The 21580-nt window shown below is 45.0% G+C and overlaps 1 long non-coding RNA gene across 1 annotated transcript in view; it reads left to right on the top strand.

Annotated features, from left to right (window-relative positions):
• LOC134909010 (uncharacterized) overlaps positions 1-16619 on the top strand; it is an 83067-nt gene extending 66448 nt beyond the window's left edge. Inside the window, exon 3 of the long non-coding RNA XR_010175827.1 lies at positions 15648-16619. This is a non-coding gene — a long non-coding RNA (uncharacterized LOC134909010). The remainder of the gene's footprint in view (positions 1-15647) is intronic.
• Positions 16620-21580: the final 4961 nt, after the last annotated feature.

Below are 21580 nucleotides of genomic sequence, written 5' to 3'. Positions count from 1 at the left end.
CAAAAAATAGTGGGTCCCAGGGACCCCTCACTTTCAAAAATTGGGGTCCTACCGGTGTTTTTCTGGGTCCCATCGGAAAGAAGGTTCTTATTAATCTTAATCTTGTTTGGACACTACAAAAGTGTTGCAAGATGGGGGGGATGGGGTGACAGTGCTGCTGGGCTGTGTAGCATGCAGGACACCCTGCACCAGAGCTGTAACTAGACATTTTGGTGCCCTTAGGTAGAAAGTGAATTGGTGTTCCACCTTACTAGACCATAAAGCAGAGGCAGTGCGCGCCGAAGGCGCGCTGCAAAATTTGAGGGGCGTGGCTTCATGGGGAAAGGGTGTGGCCACATATTAGTGCCAATTGACATTACACCACACAGTAGTGCCGCTTATACAGATTGCACCATGTAGAACCTCCTATACACACTACGCCAGGTACAGCACGTTATACACATTGCACCAGGTACAGCACGTTATACACATTGCACCAGGTACAGCACGTCATAAACTTTACTCCAAGTAGAGCACATTATACACATTGTGCCAGGTAGAACACGTTATTCACATTGCGCCAGGCAGAGCACGTTATACACATTATGCCAGGTAGAGCACTTTATACACATTGCGCCAGTTAGAGCACATTATTATACACATTGCGCCCAGTAGAGCTCGTTATACACACTGCGCCCGGTAGAGCACGTTACACACAATGCGCCCGGTAGAGCACGTTACACACAATGCGCCCGGTAGAGCACGTTACACACAATGCGCCCGGTAGAGCACGTTACACACAATGCGCCCGGTAGAGCACGTTACACACAATGCGCCCGGTAGAGCACGTTACACACAATGCGCCCGGTAGAGCACGTTACACACAATGCGCCCGGTAGAGCACGTTACACACAATGCGCCCGGTAGAGCACGTTACACACAATGCGCCCGGTAGAGCACGTTATATACATTGCACCAGGTAGAGCACGTTATATACATTGCACCAGGTAGAACACTTAAGACACATTGCACCAGGTAAAGCAAATATAAACATTGCACAAGGTAGAGCACGTTGCGCCCGGTAGAGCACGTTACACACGTTGCGCCCGGTAGAGCACGCTACACACGTTGCGCCCGGCAGAGCACGTTACACACGTTGCGCCCGGCAGAGCGCGTTACACACGTTGCGCCCGGCAGAGCACGTTACACACGTTGCGCCCGGCAGAGCACGTTACACACGTTGCGCCAGGCAGAGCACGTTACACACTATAGCCACCATCTCGGACCCCCAGTTGTCGTCCCCAGACACAGTGATCACGGGAACACGTTGTGGGGAGTGCGTATGATTGGCACTGTGAGAGTGTGTAATGGGCACTGTGTGGGTATTGGGGGTGTGTGTAATGGGCACTGTGTGGTTGGTGGGGTGCATGTGATGGCACTGTGTGGCTTTGGAGGGTGTGGGTATATGGGGGTGGGGTAACTATGCTGGTCAATATGTGTTGGTGAATGCTGGGCACTGCTCTCACCATCCCTCTCAAACCCCTCCAATAGCCCGGTTATCACTGACAGTGTCATTTCTCTCCCAACAAGGGCTGCCCCTGAGTTCTGCTAGCACTTGGAGCATGTTGTCCCTCCACAAGAGAGAGAGGTGGTCAATGACAGAGGACTGTTAGACGGGGAGGAGGAGCTGTTGGTGCCTTTCACTCCCGTATGCAGCTGCGGCACCCGGCGTACCGAACTGCAGCGTTAATAGGCTTTCTCGGTGGCCACCTGTCTCCTCCCCATCCCGGCGCTGCTATGCACTTCTCCCCCTCACGGCCACTCAGGATGCGGGGGCATGCGCCAGTAAATTCCAAGGCTAGGCGCGGCATCCACAACGCCGAGTTCTGAGTGGCCGCGGCGGTGAGGGGTAGAAGTGCATAGCAGCGCCGGGATGGGGATGAGACAGGTGGCCGCCGATAAAGCCTGTTAACGCTGCAGTTCGGTCAGCCTTCTGAGTACGCCGGGTGCCGCAGCTGCATATGGGAGTGAAAGGTAGCAACAGCTCCTCCTCCCCGTCTAACAAACAGTCCTCCTGGAAGCCTCGCTATTGGAGGGGTATGAGAGGGAGACTATTGTGATTGGCCGCTGGACCAGGAGACCTAAAAGGCACCACAGGATTGGCCGCTGGACCCAGAAACTTCAAAGAAGCCACAAGATTGGCAGCGGGACCCGGCGGACCGGGCGGAGAGATCAAAGGAGCTACAGGACTGCTAACAACGGAGCGCGTCCCCAGGGACGCACTCATTTTGTAAAAGCGAGTCCCCGATTCTCATTATGGGGTAAAATACGCGCTATAGCGCGTTTTTGCGATCACTGATATATATATATTAAACTGGTGGTGATTGATTATTAAACTGGTGGTCACTTCAGGTCACGTTGCAACTTGCAACTAGTACTCCGAGGCCTAAGCAGACAATCACAAAATATATTATTATACTGGTGGTCAGTGTGGTCACAACAATGGCAGTGTGGCACTGACTCTGGCAGCAAAAGTGTGCACTGTACGTTATATGTACTCCTGAGTCCTGCTCTCAGACTCTAACTGCTCCCCACTGTCAGTGTATCCCCCACAAGTCAGATAATACACTTACAGTCACACTATCTAATCTATAAATATCACTTCAGCAAGTAGTATAGTAGTATACAGTATAGTAGTACTCCTCCTAATAATGCTCCCCAAAATACTGTGTCTCTCTCTTCTCTAAACGGAGAGGACGCCAGCCACGTCCTCTCCCTATGACTCTCAATGCACGTGTGAAAATGTCGGCGACGCGCGGCTCCTTATATAGAATCCGAGTCTCGCGATAGAATCCGAGCCTCGCGAGAATCCGACAGCGTGATGATGACGTTCGGGCGCGCTCGGGTTAGCCGAGCAAGGCGGGAAGATCCGAGCCTGCTCGGACCCGTGTAAAAAAACCTGAAGTTCGGGCGGGTTCGGATTCAGAGGAACCGAACCCGCTCATCTCTAGCATATAGTATGACTTATATTCAGTGTAACATGAGATGCTCAGTGATCATATAAGTGTGTATGACATCCCCCTTCTCTGTACCATACCTCCCAACACCAAGTGGGAAGAGAGACTCTCTTCGTGTACTGAAAAAAGGGTCATGCCTCAGCCTTTTGTCACCCTCCGTTTTCGTCACTCTGAAGGCATGCACTCACCGAGCTTCTGGACTGCCCCCAGGTGCTCCCTGCTCCCAGAGCAGCAGGGAGAGAGTACTTCCCCAGCCCCCATTCAGTAGAACGGTGAGGCCCATGGATGGGACATCGGGGCAGTGCACGAAAAGTGGGACAGTCCAGCCAAAAGTGGGACAGTTGGGGGGCAAGCAGTACTGTGTTCAACAGTAATCCTTAGTTTTTTAGTAATAGAAAGAGCTCAGCGGGTGAATCTGTATTCTATTCACCTCATTACTGTATATAGAATGGCCTATGAGCTGCAGCAATTCTTTCACTTTGGTGTCATGGTCAAAATTTTTGGCCAAACAAACCACGGTACACTGCAAGGATGTAACTACAAAGTCTGTTACGCTTCAAGCTATAGGAGGTCATTCCGAGTTGATCGCTCGCTAGCTACTTTTTGCAGCGCTGCGATCAGATAGTCGCCGCCTATGGGGGAGTGTATTTTCGCTTTGCAAGTGTGCGACCGCCTGTTCAGCCGAGCTCTGCAAAAATTTTGTGCAGTTTCTGAGTAGGTCTGAACTTACTCAGCCCTTGCGATCACTTCAGCCTGTCTGGTCCCGGAATTGACGTCGGACACCCACCCTGCAAACGCTTGGACACGCCCAGAAAATGGTCAGTTGACACCCATAATTGCCTTCTTCCTGTCAATCTCCTTGCGATCGGCTGTGAAAATTGATTTTTCGTTAAATCCATCGCTCAGCAACGATCCGCTTTATTCCCGTATGACGCGCATGCGCATTGCGGTGCATACGCATGCGCAGTAGTGACCTGATCGCTGCCCTGCGAAAAGCGGCAGCGTGCAAACAGGTCGGAATGACCCCCATAGTCTGAAACTTTTTGTCCCCAGCTATAGATTCTTCTGCCCGTAATACAATAGTAATTAATGGAAGCACATCTAGGATTTGTAGCAACAACGTGTACAATGGGGGTAATTCCAAGTTGATCGCAGAGGGATTTTTGATAGCAATTGGGCAAAACCATGTGCACTGCAGGGGGGGCAGATATAACATTTGCAGAGAGAGTTAGATTAGGGTGGGTTATTTTATTTCTGTGCAGGGTAAATACTGGCTGCTTTATTTTTACACTGCAAATTAGATTGCAGATTGAACACACCACACGCAAATCTAACTCTCTCTGCACATGTTATATCTGCCTCCCCTGCAGTGCATATGGTTTTGCCCAATTGCTAACAAAAATCCTGCTGCGATCAACTTGGAATTACCCCCAATAGACTAATACATTTTACCTGCCGTAATCTGTTCATAACAATCGGAGTCTCTTCTAATTACTGGGACAGGATGGCTATTTGTGCTGCAGATGAGTTACAGGGAGCAACATAAAATCATAACACAGTTTCGCCTTGATATTAAAATTATATGCAGCAAGTATAGGTGAAATAAACTTTTCTATTACTGACTAAAGCCATATATTTACAGAATTGTAATCCTGTAAATTATCCTTTTTATTTCTGTGAACACTAATTGTATTTTGTTTTTATTTTATATATATTGTGCTTCTTTTTAACCAATTGCTTAGCTAATAAGGCAATGTCCTAATATATTATACAGTTATACATTTAAGTTAAGTCATCTTTATTGCCAATCTGTACACAAGTGTGTCCTATAGAGGGTGAGTGGGCAACAGCACTGGGGTCATGTGATCTTCCAACCAGACACTTTACAGCTTTTCTGTCTGACGTTTGTGATACTATTAATTTTCCTTACAGAGTTCAAAAAAATAATGGCAGTTTCATTGGCCTGACAAAATTGTGTGTGTGTTTGGGGGGAAGCGGAGGGGTGTGTGTGTGTGTGTGTGTGTGTGTGTGTGTGTGTGTGTGTGTGTGTGTGTGTGGGGGAAGGGGAGAGTTATTTTTGCAAAGTGAAAATTGTTCCACATACCAAGAAGCAACTTTCATTTATTTAAAATTTTTACATATATATAGTTAGCAAGGACCGCCTTTCGCTGGTGCACTTCTGCAAACGCCTCCATCTTGCTCCATAACCATGCACTTTGGTGGAAATCTAGGTGCCATAGATTATTTGGAAGTGTATGCAGGGCTGCTGAGGCATCAGGTGGTCCCCGGTGCTAGAGAAGGGGTGTGGCCAATCATGGGGATGTGACTACGCCCCACTCATCATATTACACACTACTAAGGGGCATTACTACTCCACCACTTTGACTGACTTGGGCCCCCTAGACAGACGTGGGCCTGGGTAAACTGTATCTACCCCACCCCCCTCTTGGTGCCCCTGGGTGTATGGCATTATCAAAGCAGAGATATCCATTTTCTTCTTCTTCTTCTTCATCATCATCATCATCATCGTTAACATCATAATGTATTTATGCCACATATTTCTGCAGTTGCAGACAGTTGGAATAAGAGATCATAGAAAAATCAAATAATAACTAGAAACAGAACAATGATATACAGTACAAGGTTGATGGAGAAGGTGCAGACATGAGAGGTAGTGTAAAGTGGTCTGTGCTTATGAGAGCTTACAATCTATAGTGAGAGCCCAGTACTGAGTCTGTAGGATGTAGTAGGATGGAATGGTAGCTAGTAGTAATCAGGGGAGGTAGTAACCATTGAGTGTAGAATAGGCTGTGAGAAAGAGGGGTTTTTCCCGAGAGCATTGGTAACTAAAAGAGAGGGGGGGAGTGTGGTCTGGCAAGTTTAGGAGTTCCTTAAGTGAAGTGCATCACGGGAAACGTCTTAGAGGTGTGAGACGGGGTCAGAGACAAAACTATGAGGTAAGTTGCTGTTGAAATGTTGTAGATACACCATCAGCTGAATTCTTTCCCCCCTTTTGACCCTATGGGGCTGCCTACAAAAATCCAAGAGTCCAGGTGTACAGTATATCCGGCACTTTGCTGCACTTACTATTGGGCACAAATCACATCTAATTGAATTGACTCCTAAGAGGGAGATCATTTTATATTTACCATAAATATTGTAATATTTGGCTTTTCCAATTAGCTTTTAGTGTAAGCATCTCTTATGTATGACTGTACCTTGGTATTCAGAAATTCATACATGTGTCAGTTCCAAAATTTCATATTTCAGTAGAATATAATTTTAATGTAGCAACTGTAAACATGAATGGACACAAATAGGACGCCCATCAATTCAGCTTCGCTGAGGGACTCTTAATGTGAAACCTTATCTCCTGATGTAAGAATGACATCATGTATATATATCTGATTCATGCTGAACAGCCACACACAGAAACATGGCTACGGGCTGTTCTAGCTGACTAAGCTGCAGTGCTCCTGTTAGATGATACAGTACCTACCGCATTTTACTGTATTTAAAACACATTAGCATCTCTTAAATCGAGTCTGCACATAATACACTATAACGTCAACGGATCTGCAACATCAATATTACAGACATTAAAGTCAGAATTGTTTTGTGGCATACGGGTAGCATCAACAACATGCACCCAACGCAGATGTCAAATGTAATGCAACACAAATGTGACTCTTATCTTGATTTTTTTTTATACGGTAACAGGATTTATTATTTCAATTCAAATCTGCCATTAGAGAGGCTACTGATAATAATTTCCATTCTATAATTTAATTGGATAATGTATCCAAACTGTCAAGGGTAGGGTCAGCCATATAAATTATTATGGTATTAGCAGGTGGGCCTAATGCCCATTTAAACCCCTTTTGCATGCTTATCATAAGAATAATATACAATGACATGCAGTTTATAGGAAGCCACGGGTGATTTTCTCCTCCGTATAGTCAGATCTTGTTCTAGCTCAACAATAGGTAAGTCATATACGTCACCCAAGACTGTTGATCTACTGTATAGAGGATATAACGGAATGAATGCACAGTTTCTATAGCCCCATCATTACATTACATAGCCAATCCAATTGCCTATACACCTGTAGGTATGTATTTTATTTATTAACAGTTATTTATATAGCGTATGCATGTTCCGCAGCGCTCCAGTGGAACTTGTGTTATAAGGAGACTGAAAATCCCATTCGAATGCATTGTGCCCTTTATAACTATTTTTGAAAAATATCAGTAAATTTAACTGTTTAGATTTTAGCAGACAATCAGAATGTCGACACCAGAATGTTGACAGGTTCTGAATGTCATTAGGTTGACAATCAATATGTAGGCAAACATTTAGGTTGACATGATTAAAAGGTTGACACATTTGACATGTCAACACCAAAATATCAACATGATTTTTTTGGCCTGTTTTAGCCTGACCCTACACCTAACCCTACACCTAACTCTAAACATAATCCTAAACCTAGTGCTAACCCTAAACCTAACTCTAAACATAAACATAATCCTAAACCTAACCCTAAACTTAGTGCTAACCCTAAACCTAACCCTAACTCTAAACATAATCCTAAACTTAACTCTAAACCTAGCGCTAACCCTAAACCTAACCATAACCCTATAAATCAACAAAAAACCATAGTAACATTTTTGTTTTCAACATTGTAAATGTTGTTATTTTGAACGTTCCAACCTTTTAATGATGTTGATCTCGATGCATATCTACATATCGATTGTCGACCAAATAACCATGTCAACCTTCTGAGTGCAGACATTCAGAACCTGTTGACATTCTGGTGTCGACCTGAATGTTGACACGTCGCCTGTATAACTTTTTCCTTAGTACCATCTTTTCGGAGATTTCCTCGATTATGAGTTTAAACTTGAAATTCAAGGTTTTTTTTTTATGAAAGACTGATATACATTTGGGTGAGCATCACTTTACTACTCTCATCATCACTTCCTGCTGGGATGTCAAAGATTGGGATTCTGACTTACTCTTGGTGTCCTTGACACGTGGCCCATCCAATTCAAGGCAGTTAATTTATTGGGAGGGATTCAATTGTTGTGTCACACCCGATCTCCAGTCTAAAGTAACGGGAGATCGGAGGGCGATATTCAATTGATCTATTTTATTGTGCATATCGCACCTATAAGTCGGGTTTAGCCATGTAAAGTGGCTAAACCCGACTAAGCTAAACAAATGGGCGCGATGCAAAAAGTCCAGTTTGGGCACCCAAACAGGTCACTTTTCATGCATTTTAGCCCGCCACCACTGGGGGTAGCGAGCTGAAATGAGGTTATTGCACCTGTCAGCAGAACAATTGAATAGCTGCCAGCGGGCGTGAATTGATGCAGAGGAGGGGTAAACAATTGAATACCACTCAATGAATCATACATTTTTGTGAAGACTCTTTTAAAGCATCTTTCCTGATTGTAGACAAGTCAGCAGTATGTACTGGTTACCCTATGCGGGACATCCGCAGCACGTTACCTTGTCATAACGTGACTCAACCCAAGCCAGGCCAGCTTGGGGTGAATTCTGTAGGGGAGTCAGACCTAAAGAAAATGTATGGCACCACTTAGGGCAAACCAGACCAATCATAAAATATGCTGGGGCTCATGCTAACACCTCTTGGGTAATAGGTGCCTTGGTAATAGCTAAAAGTCTTAAAATCATTAATTACTAGCAGAGGTGTACTGAGAATTAATATTATAGAATACACAATAACTGCATCTTGCCGACGTTCACAATGTGGTTAGCAGATTGTGGACTCGGTTCAGATCAGATCTCTTTGGGAGATCAGGACTGGGTTGTAGTTCGGTTTGGATCAAAAAAATTCAGGTAGATTCGGGCTTCTGTAGAACCGAACCGCACATCTCTACTATAAACCCTTAGGTCTATATGTTTTATCATATCAAATATTTTCTGGCAAGATACAGTAGTGTCAAAACTTTGTAAGTGTACCGGATCCATTTACCACGCTGCTAGTCGTAAAAAAGCCGTGGCTGCAGCGCAGACCACACATAGCATAACTATATGAACATATCTTTAATATTTCCTGTAATATGTGCGACGGCTGCTTGACCCCTGGGATCGGCAGCGCTGTGTGTATCACTAGGGACACAGCACTCAGCCTCAGTACTCCTTACTGAGTGCTGTGCGCAGAATGCAGCCACAGCTGTGAAACAAATCATGTATTTAGGGCCCGATTCAGGTTGGATCACTAATCGCGATCCAACCGCAAAAATTCCGAAAAGAATGCGAGCACATGCGGAGTGCCCATCCGGCGCATGCACCCGCATTTTCTGCAGGCGCCCGCAAAAAATGCAAACGCCTCTGCTTATCAATCAGGCAGAGGCGTTCGCGGGGAAAAGGGGGGGGGCGGAGGCAATGTTGCATTTCCTAGACGGATCATCGCAGGCGCGTGGCATCAAAATGTGGTAGCTCAAACAAGGGCATGACGGGGGGTGGCTGCGTGATGTCACATGCAGCCACTGCGGTCAGAAAGATAGCGGCGGGCCTCCTGCGGGCGCAGCCAAGCTGCGTCGGCAGGAGGCAACACTAATTTCTATGGTCAAGCAGAAATTGCTATGCGATCGCAATTTCTGCTTGATCGAGGATGGGGGGAGGGGGTGGCGGTCAGCATGCTGGGCGGCCTTGCCCTGCGATGGCTGGACCCCAGCATGCGATCACATGGATTGCAAATTCTGCTACTTAGAATTTGCAATCCAATCTTAATCAGACCCTTAGTCTACAGTATACTGTATAGTGACTGATTTCGGGGTGGGACTCCATCGCCCTGTGGGCCCCTGAACATTGGCTAGTCTAGCCACACTGTAGGTAATGCAACTGTTGTAATGTATAGTAGATAAGTAATTTGTACGCAGAATGCATTTTTGTTCTGAGAGACCATTAGTAAGTCAGAGATTAGCGATATGATTTCTATACTTCATGTCAAGTGTCCTTTCTTCTTCAGGGCAAGTGATTCCTGTATGCATTCCAATGTGCACACTGCTGACAAACGCCTGTCGCCGGGCAACGACGCGCGTGCGCAGTGCGGCCACCGTGCATGCACATTCCAGACCCGTTCACACTGCAGCGACAAACCGCTGCGTGCGAACGGGTCGGAATGACCCCCATAGTTATAAAACATAACTTACTTCAATCAGGGGCATGTTTCCTGCCACGCAATCTAGAGGGACGCCTAAAACACATGATAGGGAGTGTCCAGAAAAAGCCACTTTATTTCTTGTAGACTTACTAGAGACCGTGTTATGGGCTTATCAGGCCAGACAGCTAGCAATGCAGGCAGAGCCGGCCCTAACCAATATGATGCCCTAGGCAAGATTTTGACTGGTGCCCCCTAGTACTGCCGCTAGTTCTGCAGGAGATGCCTGGCATGAGTCAGCTGGCAGCTCTGCTAACGTCGGGTACCTTTTGCTTACGAAAATGCGTCTTATTTGCATTACTATGTGGCTAGGATGCATAAGCAGCTTCTGCTGATTAAAATGACATGCAGCATGCCTATATTCTGTGTGCGACTGTGGCTGTATCTGCATACGAAATGCTACACTACAATGATTTCCAGGAATACAGTGCAATGTAGCATTTCGTATGCAGATACAGCCGCAGTCACACACAGAATATAGGCATGCCGCATATCATTTTAATCAGTAGAAGCTGCTGGTGCCCCTAAGCATACCAAATGCCCTAGGCATTTGCCTAATTTGCCTATGCCTAAGGCCGGCTCTGACTGCAGGTACTGAGCTAACAGATAGCTAGATACAGAATATGTGGAAATTACATTGCACACTGACAGCACCTGTGGCTCTACACATTAGGCCTTTTCATCCACACTGACCAGGCACAAACCCCTTGTATCCATCTGGCCAGACATTCACCTATCTTCCACCACCCAGTGGTGTTTTCGCCAAAGATAAAGCTTTATCAAGGTGTCATAGCGGACTCCCAGGCAGCAGCAAACGTCTAGTGACATTATTATTATGGCGAGACATTGGCAGTTAGTATATGGGCATTGCTGGTATGTGTACTGATACTATTGGTATAGCCATATGGGCACTGCTGGTATTTATATGGCAACTACTGGTATGCATAAGGACACTGATGGTCCCCATATGGGCACTTCTGGTATCTATATGTACACTGCTGGTATGCATATTGGCAATGTTGTAATGCAAGTAGGGAAATGCTGGTACAGTATGTATATGGACACTACTGGTATATCCATATGAAGAATGCTGGTATGCATATGGGCACTGCTGGTATAGCCATATGAGGAATGCTGGTATGCATATGGGCCCTGCTGGTGTGTATATGGTCAATGCTGGAATGTATATGTCACTACTGGTACATCCATATGTGCATTACTGGTAGGGGTATGTATCTACCCCATCTGTATCACCCCTGTCTGTCTGCCCCTCCTCTTTAGAATGTAAGCTCTCACGAGCAGGGCCCTCTTCCCTCATGTGCTTATCCTTTTCTTACTTTAATAATCTGCGATTTCACCAAATCCCGTGGTTTTCAGCCAAACTGATATTTCAGTGTCGTTTGCTGATGCAGCTATAGAAACATAGAAACATAGAATTTGACGGCAGATAAGAACCACTTGGCCCATCTAGTCTGCCCCTTTTTTTATCCTTTAGGTAAACTCAACCCTTTATGAACCTTAAGTCTATGTAAAGATATTCATATGCATATCCCAAGCATGTTTTAATTGCTCTACAGTCTTAGCCTCTACCACCTCTGATGGGAGGCTATTCCGCTTGTCCACTACCCTTTCTGTGAAGTAAGTTTTCCTTAAATTTCCCCTGAACCTGCTTCCCTCCAGTTTCAGTGTATGTCCTCGAGTTCTAATACTCCTCTTCCTTTGAAGAATGTTTCCCTCCTGAACTTTGTTAAAACCCTTGGTATATTTGAAGGTTTCTATCATATCCCTCCTTTCCCTTCTCTCCTCCAAACTATACATGTTAAGATCTTTTAGCCTTTCCGGGTAAGTTTTGTGATGTAGGCCATGCACCATTTTAGTTGCCCTTCTTTGTACACTCTCTAATGTATTTATAGCCTTCTGGAGATATGGTCTCCAGAACTGGACACAGTATTCCAGATGAGGCCGCACCAATGACCTATACAGTGGCATTATTCTTTTTTCCTGCTACTGATTCCTCTCCCTATGCAACCAAGCATCTGACTTGCCTTTCTCATTGCTTTGTTGCATTGCTTTCCTGCCTTTAAGTCACTTGAAATAGTGACTCCTAAATCCCTTTCCTCCTCAGTAGTTTTCATTATAGTACCCTTGATACTATATTTAGCCTTTGGGTTTTTGAGACCCAAGTGCATGATTTTGCATTTTTTAGCATTAAACTGTTGTTGCCACGTTCTTGACCATTTCTCAAGCCTAGCTAGGTCATCAATCATTTGTTTTACCCCTCCCGGTGTGTCTACCCTGTTGCAAATCTTTGTATCGTCTGCAAAAAGGCATACCTTCCCTTCAATACCATCGGCAATGTCACCAACAAAGATATTAAAGAGAACTGGTCCAAGTATAGATCCCTGGGGTACTCCACTGGTAACATTTCTTTCAAAGATTGCACACCATTTACTACAACTGTCTGTTTCCTATCCTGCAACCAGGTTCTTATCCATTTAACTGTTTTGTAATCCCCCCCCCCCCCGCTTTCAAGTTTATTTAGCAGTCTGCGATGTTTATATACCCTGTACTTGTCCTATATTGTCATCAACTGTAAGTCACTGTTTTCCTGTTTTGATTATTTGTTTATGTACTTTGTAATTGGGCGCGGTGAATCCCTTGTGGCGCCATATAAATAAAGGATAATAATAATTATAAAATATGGGCACTGCTGATATAGCCATATGGGCACTGCTGTGAAATGTGTTAGCATAATGCTTGGTACTGCTGTTGTAGATACTGTATGGGTTCTCCTGGTGTATTGGCAATACTAGTATTATGTGCAATACTAGTGTGTATATGGGCCCTGCTGGTATATATATGGGCAATGTACAGCCATATGGGCATTACTGGTATGTATATGGGCACTGCTTAGGGCTACCACCTCATCCCTTTCATTCTGGACACATATTAATTACACAGGTTCTGTGGCTTGCTGACTTCAAGACTCCATTTCACCTGGTTTTAATCAGCCACAGAATCTGTGTAATTAATATGTGTCCAGAATTAAAGGGACTAGCACTACTGGTATGTATATGGGCAAGGTGCAGCCATATGGGCATTACTGGTATGTATATGGGCATTACTGGTATGTGTATGGGCATTACTGGTATGTATATGGGCATTACTGGTATGTATATGGGCATTACTGGTATGTATATGGGCATTACTGGTATGTATATGGGCATTACTGGTATGTATATGGGCATTACTGGTATGTATATGGGCATTACTGATATGTATATGGGCATTACTGATATGTATTTGGGCACTGTTGCTAAATGTGTTAGCACACTGCCTGGCACTGCTGTTATATATATGGGCACTCCTGGTGTATGGGCACCATACAGTCATACATGGGAACTGCTTACAGCATATTGTCATGTATGGTATAATATGTCTGGGGCACTGTGACAGGCAGATTAGTGGGCCTCAGATCTGCTACCGTAACTGTGTGTATACTGTCGCTATGCCTGCGTGCCATTTCCACCACATACTTTGGTTTCCACCTATAACCCAAAAATAGGATGGTAGCTTATTTCGATGCAGACAAATAAATGAATCATAGTGTATGTGTGTGTACATGTGGCAGGGAATATAGGTCCTGATTCAGCGGTTGGCCGCTAATGTATTCACAGCTGCTGCCACCTGGAAATGTACTGAGACATTCACAAGCAACTGCATACATACACACAGCGGCGGTCGCAGATCTGTCACTTACAGACCATCTGAGTAACATATAGTTGCGCAGAATGGCTGCTACAAGTGAGGCGCTGGCGTTCTTTTTTCTGCGTACAGAATGGCAGTTGCTGAGACACACCCGAAAACAGTCATAACACACCAGCAGTTATGCAGCCTCTCCCCGTTACCTGCACCAATTGGTCCCTGACTGTCAGTCACTTTTCCAATAAATCCTGACTGTAAGTGGCATTGCTAAGGTACCTTGGGGCGTGCCCTGAACAATATGGTGGGCGCTGACAGCGTTGGACTGGCCCACAGGGGTACAAAGGAAACCCCTTGTAGGCCCCCAGCCTGGACCTCCTCCTCCTCCTCTAGTGGTTAAGTTCCAGACTGTGCACTTGTATTATACATTATACATATGTTATCTTATACTGTACAGGACTATGGTGTATTTTCTACAGTGCATTGCTATTACTAATCTCACTGGTACATTATCATGCATGCACCGCCAGTATTTAACTATTTACTCTCTAAAGATTAGCCAAACCTCTGTGGCAGCTGGTCACACCCCCTGCATAGAATGGCCACACCCCCAAACATGAGCCCCTATGCCTGCATTCCTCGGTGGGACCCTCATGGCCCAGTCCGACACTGGGCGCTGCAGCCGCCTCTGCTGTTAATAAATACTACATTAAAGTAAGCGTTAGGTCACTGCTGTCTACCAGTAATCAGTAAATCGCAGCCCTATGTGTATCAGTGTGAGGTCAACAAAAAAATAGTCAACAAACAAATAAAAATTATTTGCACGAATATTACTGCAAATAAAAAAAAGTTAGAAAATTATTATTATTATTATTATTATTATTATTAATAATAATAATAATAAAAAATAATAATATTATTATAAAAGAAAAAATATTATTATGAATCATAATAATAATAATCATCATCATAATATAATAATAATATTATTATTATAATAATAATAATAATAATAATAATATAAAACCATATAAGCATCCCAGCTGGTAACAGCATTTGTGTCCCACTAGTACCACCAAGCAAGTGTAACTACAGTATAATTATATTAGCTAAGCATCCCCACATAAGACAACATACACTCCTAACGTATCTCATTACTGCAGCTGCTATAGGAAATCTTACATCTAACGCCAGATCTAACTGGATGCAACGTGGTTTTACACCCAATTGATGTAAAATTAGGATAGAAATGTGAATATTCTTGTTACAATGGCATGCACACTACCTCTCACCCTTGCACTCCTTCATATGTTTGTGCTTTTCATGTTGTCTTTTGCTTTCATTCTTTTGTAGACTTGTATACAAATCACAGTGTGCAGTGCATTGTCTTGGGAGGTAGGAGTATTACATAACCAGGCCTTTCATTCCATGCTCCATTGTTCAAAGCGTAGATAACCGTATAATTTTCACTGTAAGGACTCTGAATATCTGGGTTTGAATTTCAAAGAAACCTCAGACTTTCAAAGTAATCTATACCACTGTCTTATATTGCAAAGCCCAAGTACTCATCCACGCTTCTGAAGTGTCAATGGTTAAATAAGTTTATGAAAGTTATTTCCAGAGCCGCTGAACGCTATCCAGATTTTATTTGTACCAAGCTGAATAGTAATTTAACGACAGGAATAAGCTGCACGTCCTGTGAATGTATTATATTGTATACTGCAAATTAATGATATCTTTTTTTTTTTTTTTTCCTCCAGGAACCATCTTTAAGCTCTTCCTGTTTTTTATTTCCTTTTTGTTTCGTCTTTTTTCCTTCTCCTTCCAGCGTCTTTACAGGCTGTTTTGTAATCTACGCCTAATCCTTTTTATTCGAATGAAGAATTAATAAATGCCAGTTTGTGGTTTTGGTTGCGTTAAGATGAACCGGCTGAATGCTGCCAAGATTTGCCATCTGCCACCTACAAGTGCAGGTGCCACGGAGTCTCTCCTGCATACAAAACGTAATAATATAACACAAAGGGCCAATGTGCAGCAATAATTGCTAAACACACATAAAGGGAGAGCAGAACATTTTTATGAAAGTTTACTTAGTCTGTGGAGATTTGCATACAGATGGACAGGTCGTAGGCTCGGGTTTGCTGCCTGGGCCACTCTGCAGAGGCCCGCCTTTATAAAGCACACTCTGCATTCACTATAGCGTAGTGCGCTGGAGAGGCCTCATTCTGCACACATTGAATAGTCATTCAAGTAGTTTGCTTTGAAATAAAAAAAAGACCTTGGATATAGAAAAAAAAAAAAAAAAGAAGCAAATTCTTTTCTTTGTGAAACAGAGCAGTGTTGGGATAGGGGCCAAGGGACGTAAAGAATGCCGGTTAGCAACATGGAATTAGAGGCAAGTTTCTGTGGAGATACATTTAGAAATGTGGCATTCAGCTTCTTCTGGTGACCAGAAACATTACGGATATTTCAAACGGCTTGCGGAATATGGGAGACAAGGGGAGCTGACCATTTTCCTGCTTATAATAAGCCTGACCTTGGCAGTAAGCGCCTGGACTTGATTCATCCGGTGCTGGAGGTTCTGACAGAAAAAGAAAAAGAGAAAATTTATTTAGTCAAGTTTACGCTAGAAATGTGTGACCAATATGTAAATTTGTTTATAATTTATTTATTTACTTTTACTTTCTTTACAGCTGTATAAAAGTAATACCTAGTAAATGAGGAATGTTATATTGAGAGTAATGTGTATTATATGTAAAAAAAATAATAATAAAATTGCATAAAGTCATTTATTGGGTTTACTTGCTATGCCATCACACTCTGCCATTCTCTATGGGGTTTAAATGTTTTCTGTCCACCAGTTGCACTGGCTAATGGTATTTGGTATGCCGCTGGACCAAACCAGGCACTCGGTGACTGTAAAGTATTAACTGCACATCAATGTGGTGTTCCACTTGTAGAGGAGTGACCAGGGTTCTTCATCAGTCCCTGGAACAAGATGGTATCGGGATCCCGGTGCTTGGGATGCCGGCAGTCAGAATGCTGACAGCGGAATCCCGGCACTGAGGATACCAACACCTACTAGGTAAGTATACTACCCCTAATCCCTAACCCTCCTCACCCACAGCCTAACCCTCCCTCTCCGCAGCCTAACCCTAACTCCCTCCCACCCTGCACCCTAGCCCTTACCCTCCCCCACAGCCTAAACCTAACCTTCCCCCCACCCCCTCACGGCTTACTTGTCAGCAGTCCTGGCAGACCATCATTCGGGATTCCGGCGTTCTGCATCCCGGTGCCTGCATTGTGCTCCATGTCGTGATTCCGCCATCGGTATTCCGAGCAGTGTTGGGATTCCAACGTCGCCGGTATTCAGACTGCTGGGATCCCGAACGCTGGGATCTTGACCGGATCCTCATGGAACTGCTCACACATTTTGGGCAGTATATAGCTGCAGCAGAACTTCTATGGCTGATTCCTTACTGCGGTGCAGGATTGCTGGGTTTCTGGCAGAACTGTTTCAGTTTGGCTCAATAAAGGACAGGTGCAGGATGGAATAGTTTAGATTAACCAATTTTTGCAGACCCCTTATGGACAGTTTGTAATATATATATATATATATATATATATATATAGTGGCAGGAGGTGGCAGGAGTGTGTGTCCACCCCTATCCTTGTGTAGCGAGCCCACTCTTAACAGTGGCACCCCTTCCCAGTCTCGGCAGTATTTAGGTCTTACACCAAAGCACCTTCCAGGCCTTTGTCACTGAGGTCTAGCACCACCTCTGAGCTCAGTAGGACTCCAGGCATCTCTTGGAGACAACACTCTTCTGAAGTAGCTCTGATGTTGCCCTCTCCTAGTCCTCAGATTAAGGAGCAGATCCTAATACTGCTGGGTACCACAGCAGCCCACACTAGAGCAGGTTAGGATCTGGGGGAGGTGAGAGACAGTTACAGGTACTGATTAAGAAAAAATATTTCTCCATTCATTGGCATATTCAGTTAGCTTTGGGGCTAATTGTAGGCTTGTAGCTGTGTCCGGGGTTATTTAATTGCAGCTCGCAGGCTCCATTTACTGCAAACAGAAATCTGCGGCAAGTAGTGCTTTTTCTACTTACCATGGCAACTGCAAGCACTTTAATCCTAGCTCTGGGTACTTAGCATTAGCTGCGGGCTTACTGTGGGAGGAAATGGGCTTAAAGTGGAATAGCGCTGGGCGATAATATCCTCCTGCAGCTAATTATAGTCAGACACATCAGTATAAAACAAAGAAGAATGAGGCAATCACACTTCATCCTTGACTGTGACATGACATAACCCTATTAATATAACATGTAGCCCCTTATTTACCCAAATCTGGGATTCAAAGTTACTCTGCAAATGCGTGAGCTGGCTAACTAAGAATGTAAAGTGCAAAGGGCATAGCCAAAAAAAGTGGCATGAGGGTGGAGGCGACAGGACTAGGACTAGGCTGGTGGGTGAAATCAAGACCATATGCTCTGTTATAAACATGCTGAGCTTTAGTAGCACTGGAATATCCTTTGTGGAGATAGCAGAGAGACAGTTATACAAGATAGAAACATAGAATTTGACGGCAGATAAGAACTACTTAACCCATCTAGTCTGCCCATGTAAACCCACACACAAGGGTTAATTTTTGTTGGGAGCCAATTAACCTACCAGTATATTTTTGGAGTGTGGGAGGAAACCCATGCATTTAAGCATGGGGAGAAAGCACCATGGCAACCACAGTAACGGCCATGGTGGGAATTGAACCCATGACTGTCACGTCTAGCAAAGTTTGGGGATCCGGCAGTTGAGACTTGCACAAGGAGGTAGCAGGCTGGGGAAGAACAAAATGAGGGGGTTGGATATAGTTCCTTTGCATGGGATACGGAGCAATGAAGGATGTAGGCGGGGTTTGAGAGTCAATGGAAAGTATTTATTATGTACAGAGCAGAGGCAGAAAACTGAGGTTGATGAACGGTGACTTGAGAACTTGGTCGTAGACAAAGAACTGTGGAACTGTGGGTGAGAGTAAAACGAGGGTGAAGACAAGAACCGTGGACTGTGACTTATGAGATGAAACTGCGGTAGAGGAGCTGAGAACTGTGGACGGTAGTTTGGGTCGTGACTGGAGACTGAGAACTGTAGACTGTGGCTTGAAAGATGAAGCTGGAGATAACGAGCTGAGGACTGTGAATGGTGGTTCGAGGACTTGGCTGGAAGCAAGAATCTGCGGACTGTGGCTTGGAGGACGAGGCAAGAGACCCGGGGTCGTCCGTGCCCAAAGGGTCTTACTGAACCGGGTTTTCCAAGAGCGTCTCCACGGGCAGCAGCAGTCTAGGAACGGGAAAACTGCAGCAGCAACTGAGAACTGGCAAAGCAGGGTTAGAAGTACCAGAATACAGCAGGAATCCTGGGAGCACAGGCTAAAGCACCTACAACAGGGTTGTAACTTGAAGCACTGGCATCCCTGTCCTAAACCAGCCCCCTTTTATAGGAAGAAGTCTCCCTGGATTGGGTGGAAAACTAGGAACAGGAATTATGTCAGAAACTTGGTCTCCAACATGGCGGCGCCCAGTAATGCAGACCTTTTCTGACAACATGCTGCTCACTGCCCCTGGTCTCCTAGGCAACGGCTTAGCGAGAGCGAGCTGCTGCAGCGGCGTCCCGCCGCCACGAGCGGACCCCCTCAACGCCATTACCGCTGCCTGTACCCTTGAACCCAGCGCCGCAGCCCTCCACCGCCGCTGCCCGGCCGCCCATGAAGCCCGCCCCGTGGCCCCAGCGTTCCGGTAAGACCCCGGACGCTGACAGTACCCCCCCCCTTTGCGGGTGGACTCCGGACACCTGTAAGGTTTAGCTGGAAATTTGGCATGAAATGTCCGAAGAAGTCTTGGGGCATGGACGTCCTCTGCCTCTACCCAGGACCTTTCCTCAGGTCCATATCCCTTCCAATCAACTAGGTACTGGAGGCGACCATATCGTTTGCGGGAGTCGAGGATCTTATGAACCTCAAATTCGTCTCCTTGTGTTGACTGGATCTTGGGTGATTTAGGTAGAGCAGCTCTGAATCGATTGAGTACCAACGGTTTTAAGAGAGAAATATGAAAAGCGTTAGGGATTCTTAAATGTGGAAGTAACTTCACCTTGTATGCCACAGGATTCAAAACTCTTTCGATTGGGTAGGGCCCAATAAACCTAGGAGCAAACTTCTTAGTAGGAACCTTCAATCTTAGGTTACGTGTGGAAACCCAAACCCGATCTCCCACTTTAAGACTTGGTACCGCTTTTCGCTTTAGATCTGCGTAGGTCTTATACTTCTTGGATGTCTTGAGCAAGGCCTTGTGAATTTGTTTCCAGGTTTCAGTAAATTGTCTAAGTGTTGACTCTGCGGCAGGAACCTCGAGTGTAGGCAGAAGTTGGAAGTCAGGAACTTTCGGATGATAACCATAATTAATGAAAAATGGAGAAGATTTTGTGGCAGAGTGATAAAGATTGTTATGGGCAAATTCTGCAAATGGGAGGAAGTCCAGCCAGTCATCCTGAGAGGAGGACATGAATAAACGCAGAAATGTCTCCAGGTCCTGGTTCACTCTTTCTGTTTGACCATCCGTTTGAGGATGATATCCTGAGGAGAAATTCAATTTCACGCCAAGAGCAGAACATAGGGATCTCCAAAACTTGGCCACAAACTGGGGACCTCTATCAGATACGATTTCCTGCGGTAATCCATGGAGACGAAAAATCTCTGCTATGAATAATTTTGCCAGCTGGGATGCTGATGGAAGACTGGCCAGGGGAACAAAGTGTGCCATTTTAGAAAATCGATCAACTATGACCCATACGGTGTTCCGTCCGCCAGACACAGGCAAATCAGTAATAAAGTCCATAGAAATATGTGTCCATGGTCTTTGCGGCACAGGTAGCGGATGAAGTAACCCGGCTGGAGGACCTTTAGGACTTTTATGCTGAGCACACTTTGGACAGGCAGCCACGAATTCCTGTACATCAGTCCTGAGATGAGGCCACCAGTAGGAGCGCTGAATGAATTTGAGCGTTTTATGACCACCCGCATGGCCCATGAAGGAGGAGGAGTGAGCCCATGTTAGCAGTCTCTTGCGAAGATTTGGAGCAACAAAGATCTTTCCTGGAGGAGGAAGTGGAGAGGTATTGGTTGCTGAAAAAGAGGTGGAGTCTAAGATGTATTGTTCTTTTGAACGGTCAGAGGGTTCTTCAGAACTCAAGGAACGAGATAATGCATCTGCCTTTTTGTTGAGGGACCCTGGGCGGTAACTAAGTTTAAAGTTGAAACGGGTAAAGAAGAGTGCCCATCTTGCTTGACGTGGATTCAGACATCGGGCTGACTGTAGATACAGGAGGTTCTTATGATCCGTGGTTACCGAGATTGGATGCTGAGCTCACTCCAACAAATACCTCCACTCCTCAAAGGCTAACTTAATTGCTAGTAATTCTTGTTCCCCAATAGCGTAATTCTGCTCAGCGGGGGAGAATCTTCGCGAGAAGAACGCACAAGGATGGACTTTCTTGTCCTCGAAGAGCTGAGATAAAACTGCTCCCACTCCTACCGTGGAGGCATCGACTTCCACCAGGAACGGACGACTGAGATCAGGTTGTCGAAGAACAGGAGCGGTCATGAAGGCCTTCTTTAACGATGAAAAGGCTTCTAAAG

The sequence above is a fragment of the Pseudophryne corroboree genome, chromosome 4 (genome assembly GCF_028390025.1).
Source record: "Pseudophryne corroboree isolate aPseCor3 chromosome 4, aPseCor3.hap2, whole genome shotgun sequence".
Lineage (NCBI taxonomy): Eukaryota > Metazoa > Chordata > Amphibia > Anura > Myobatrachidae > Pseudophryne > Pseudophryne corroboree.
Note: the sequence above shows the minus strand (reverse complement) of the source record. Positions and strands in the feature narration are given on the sequence as shown.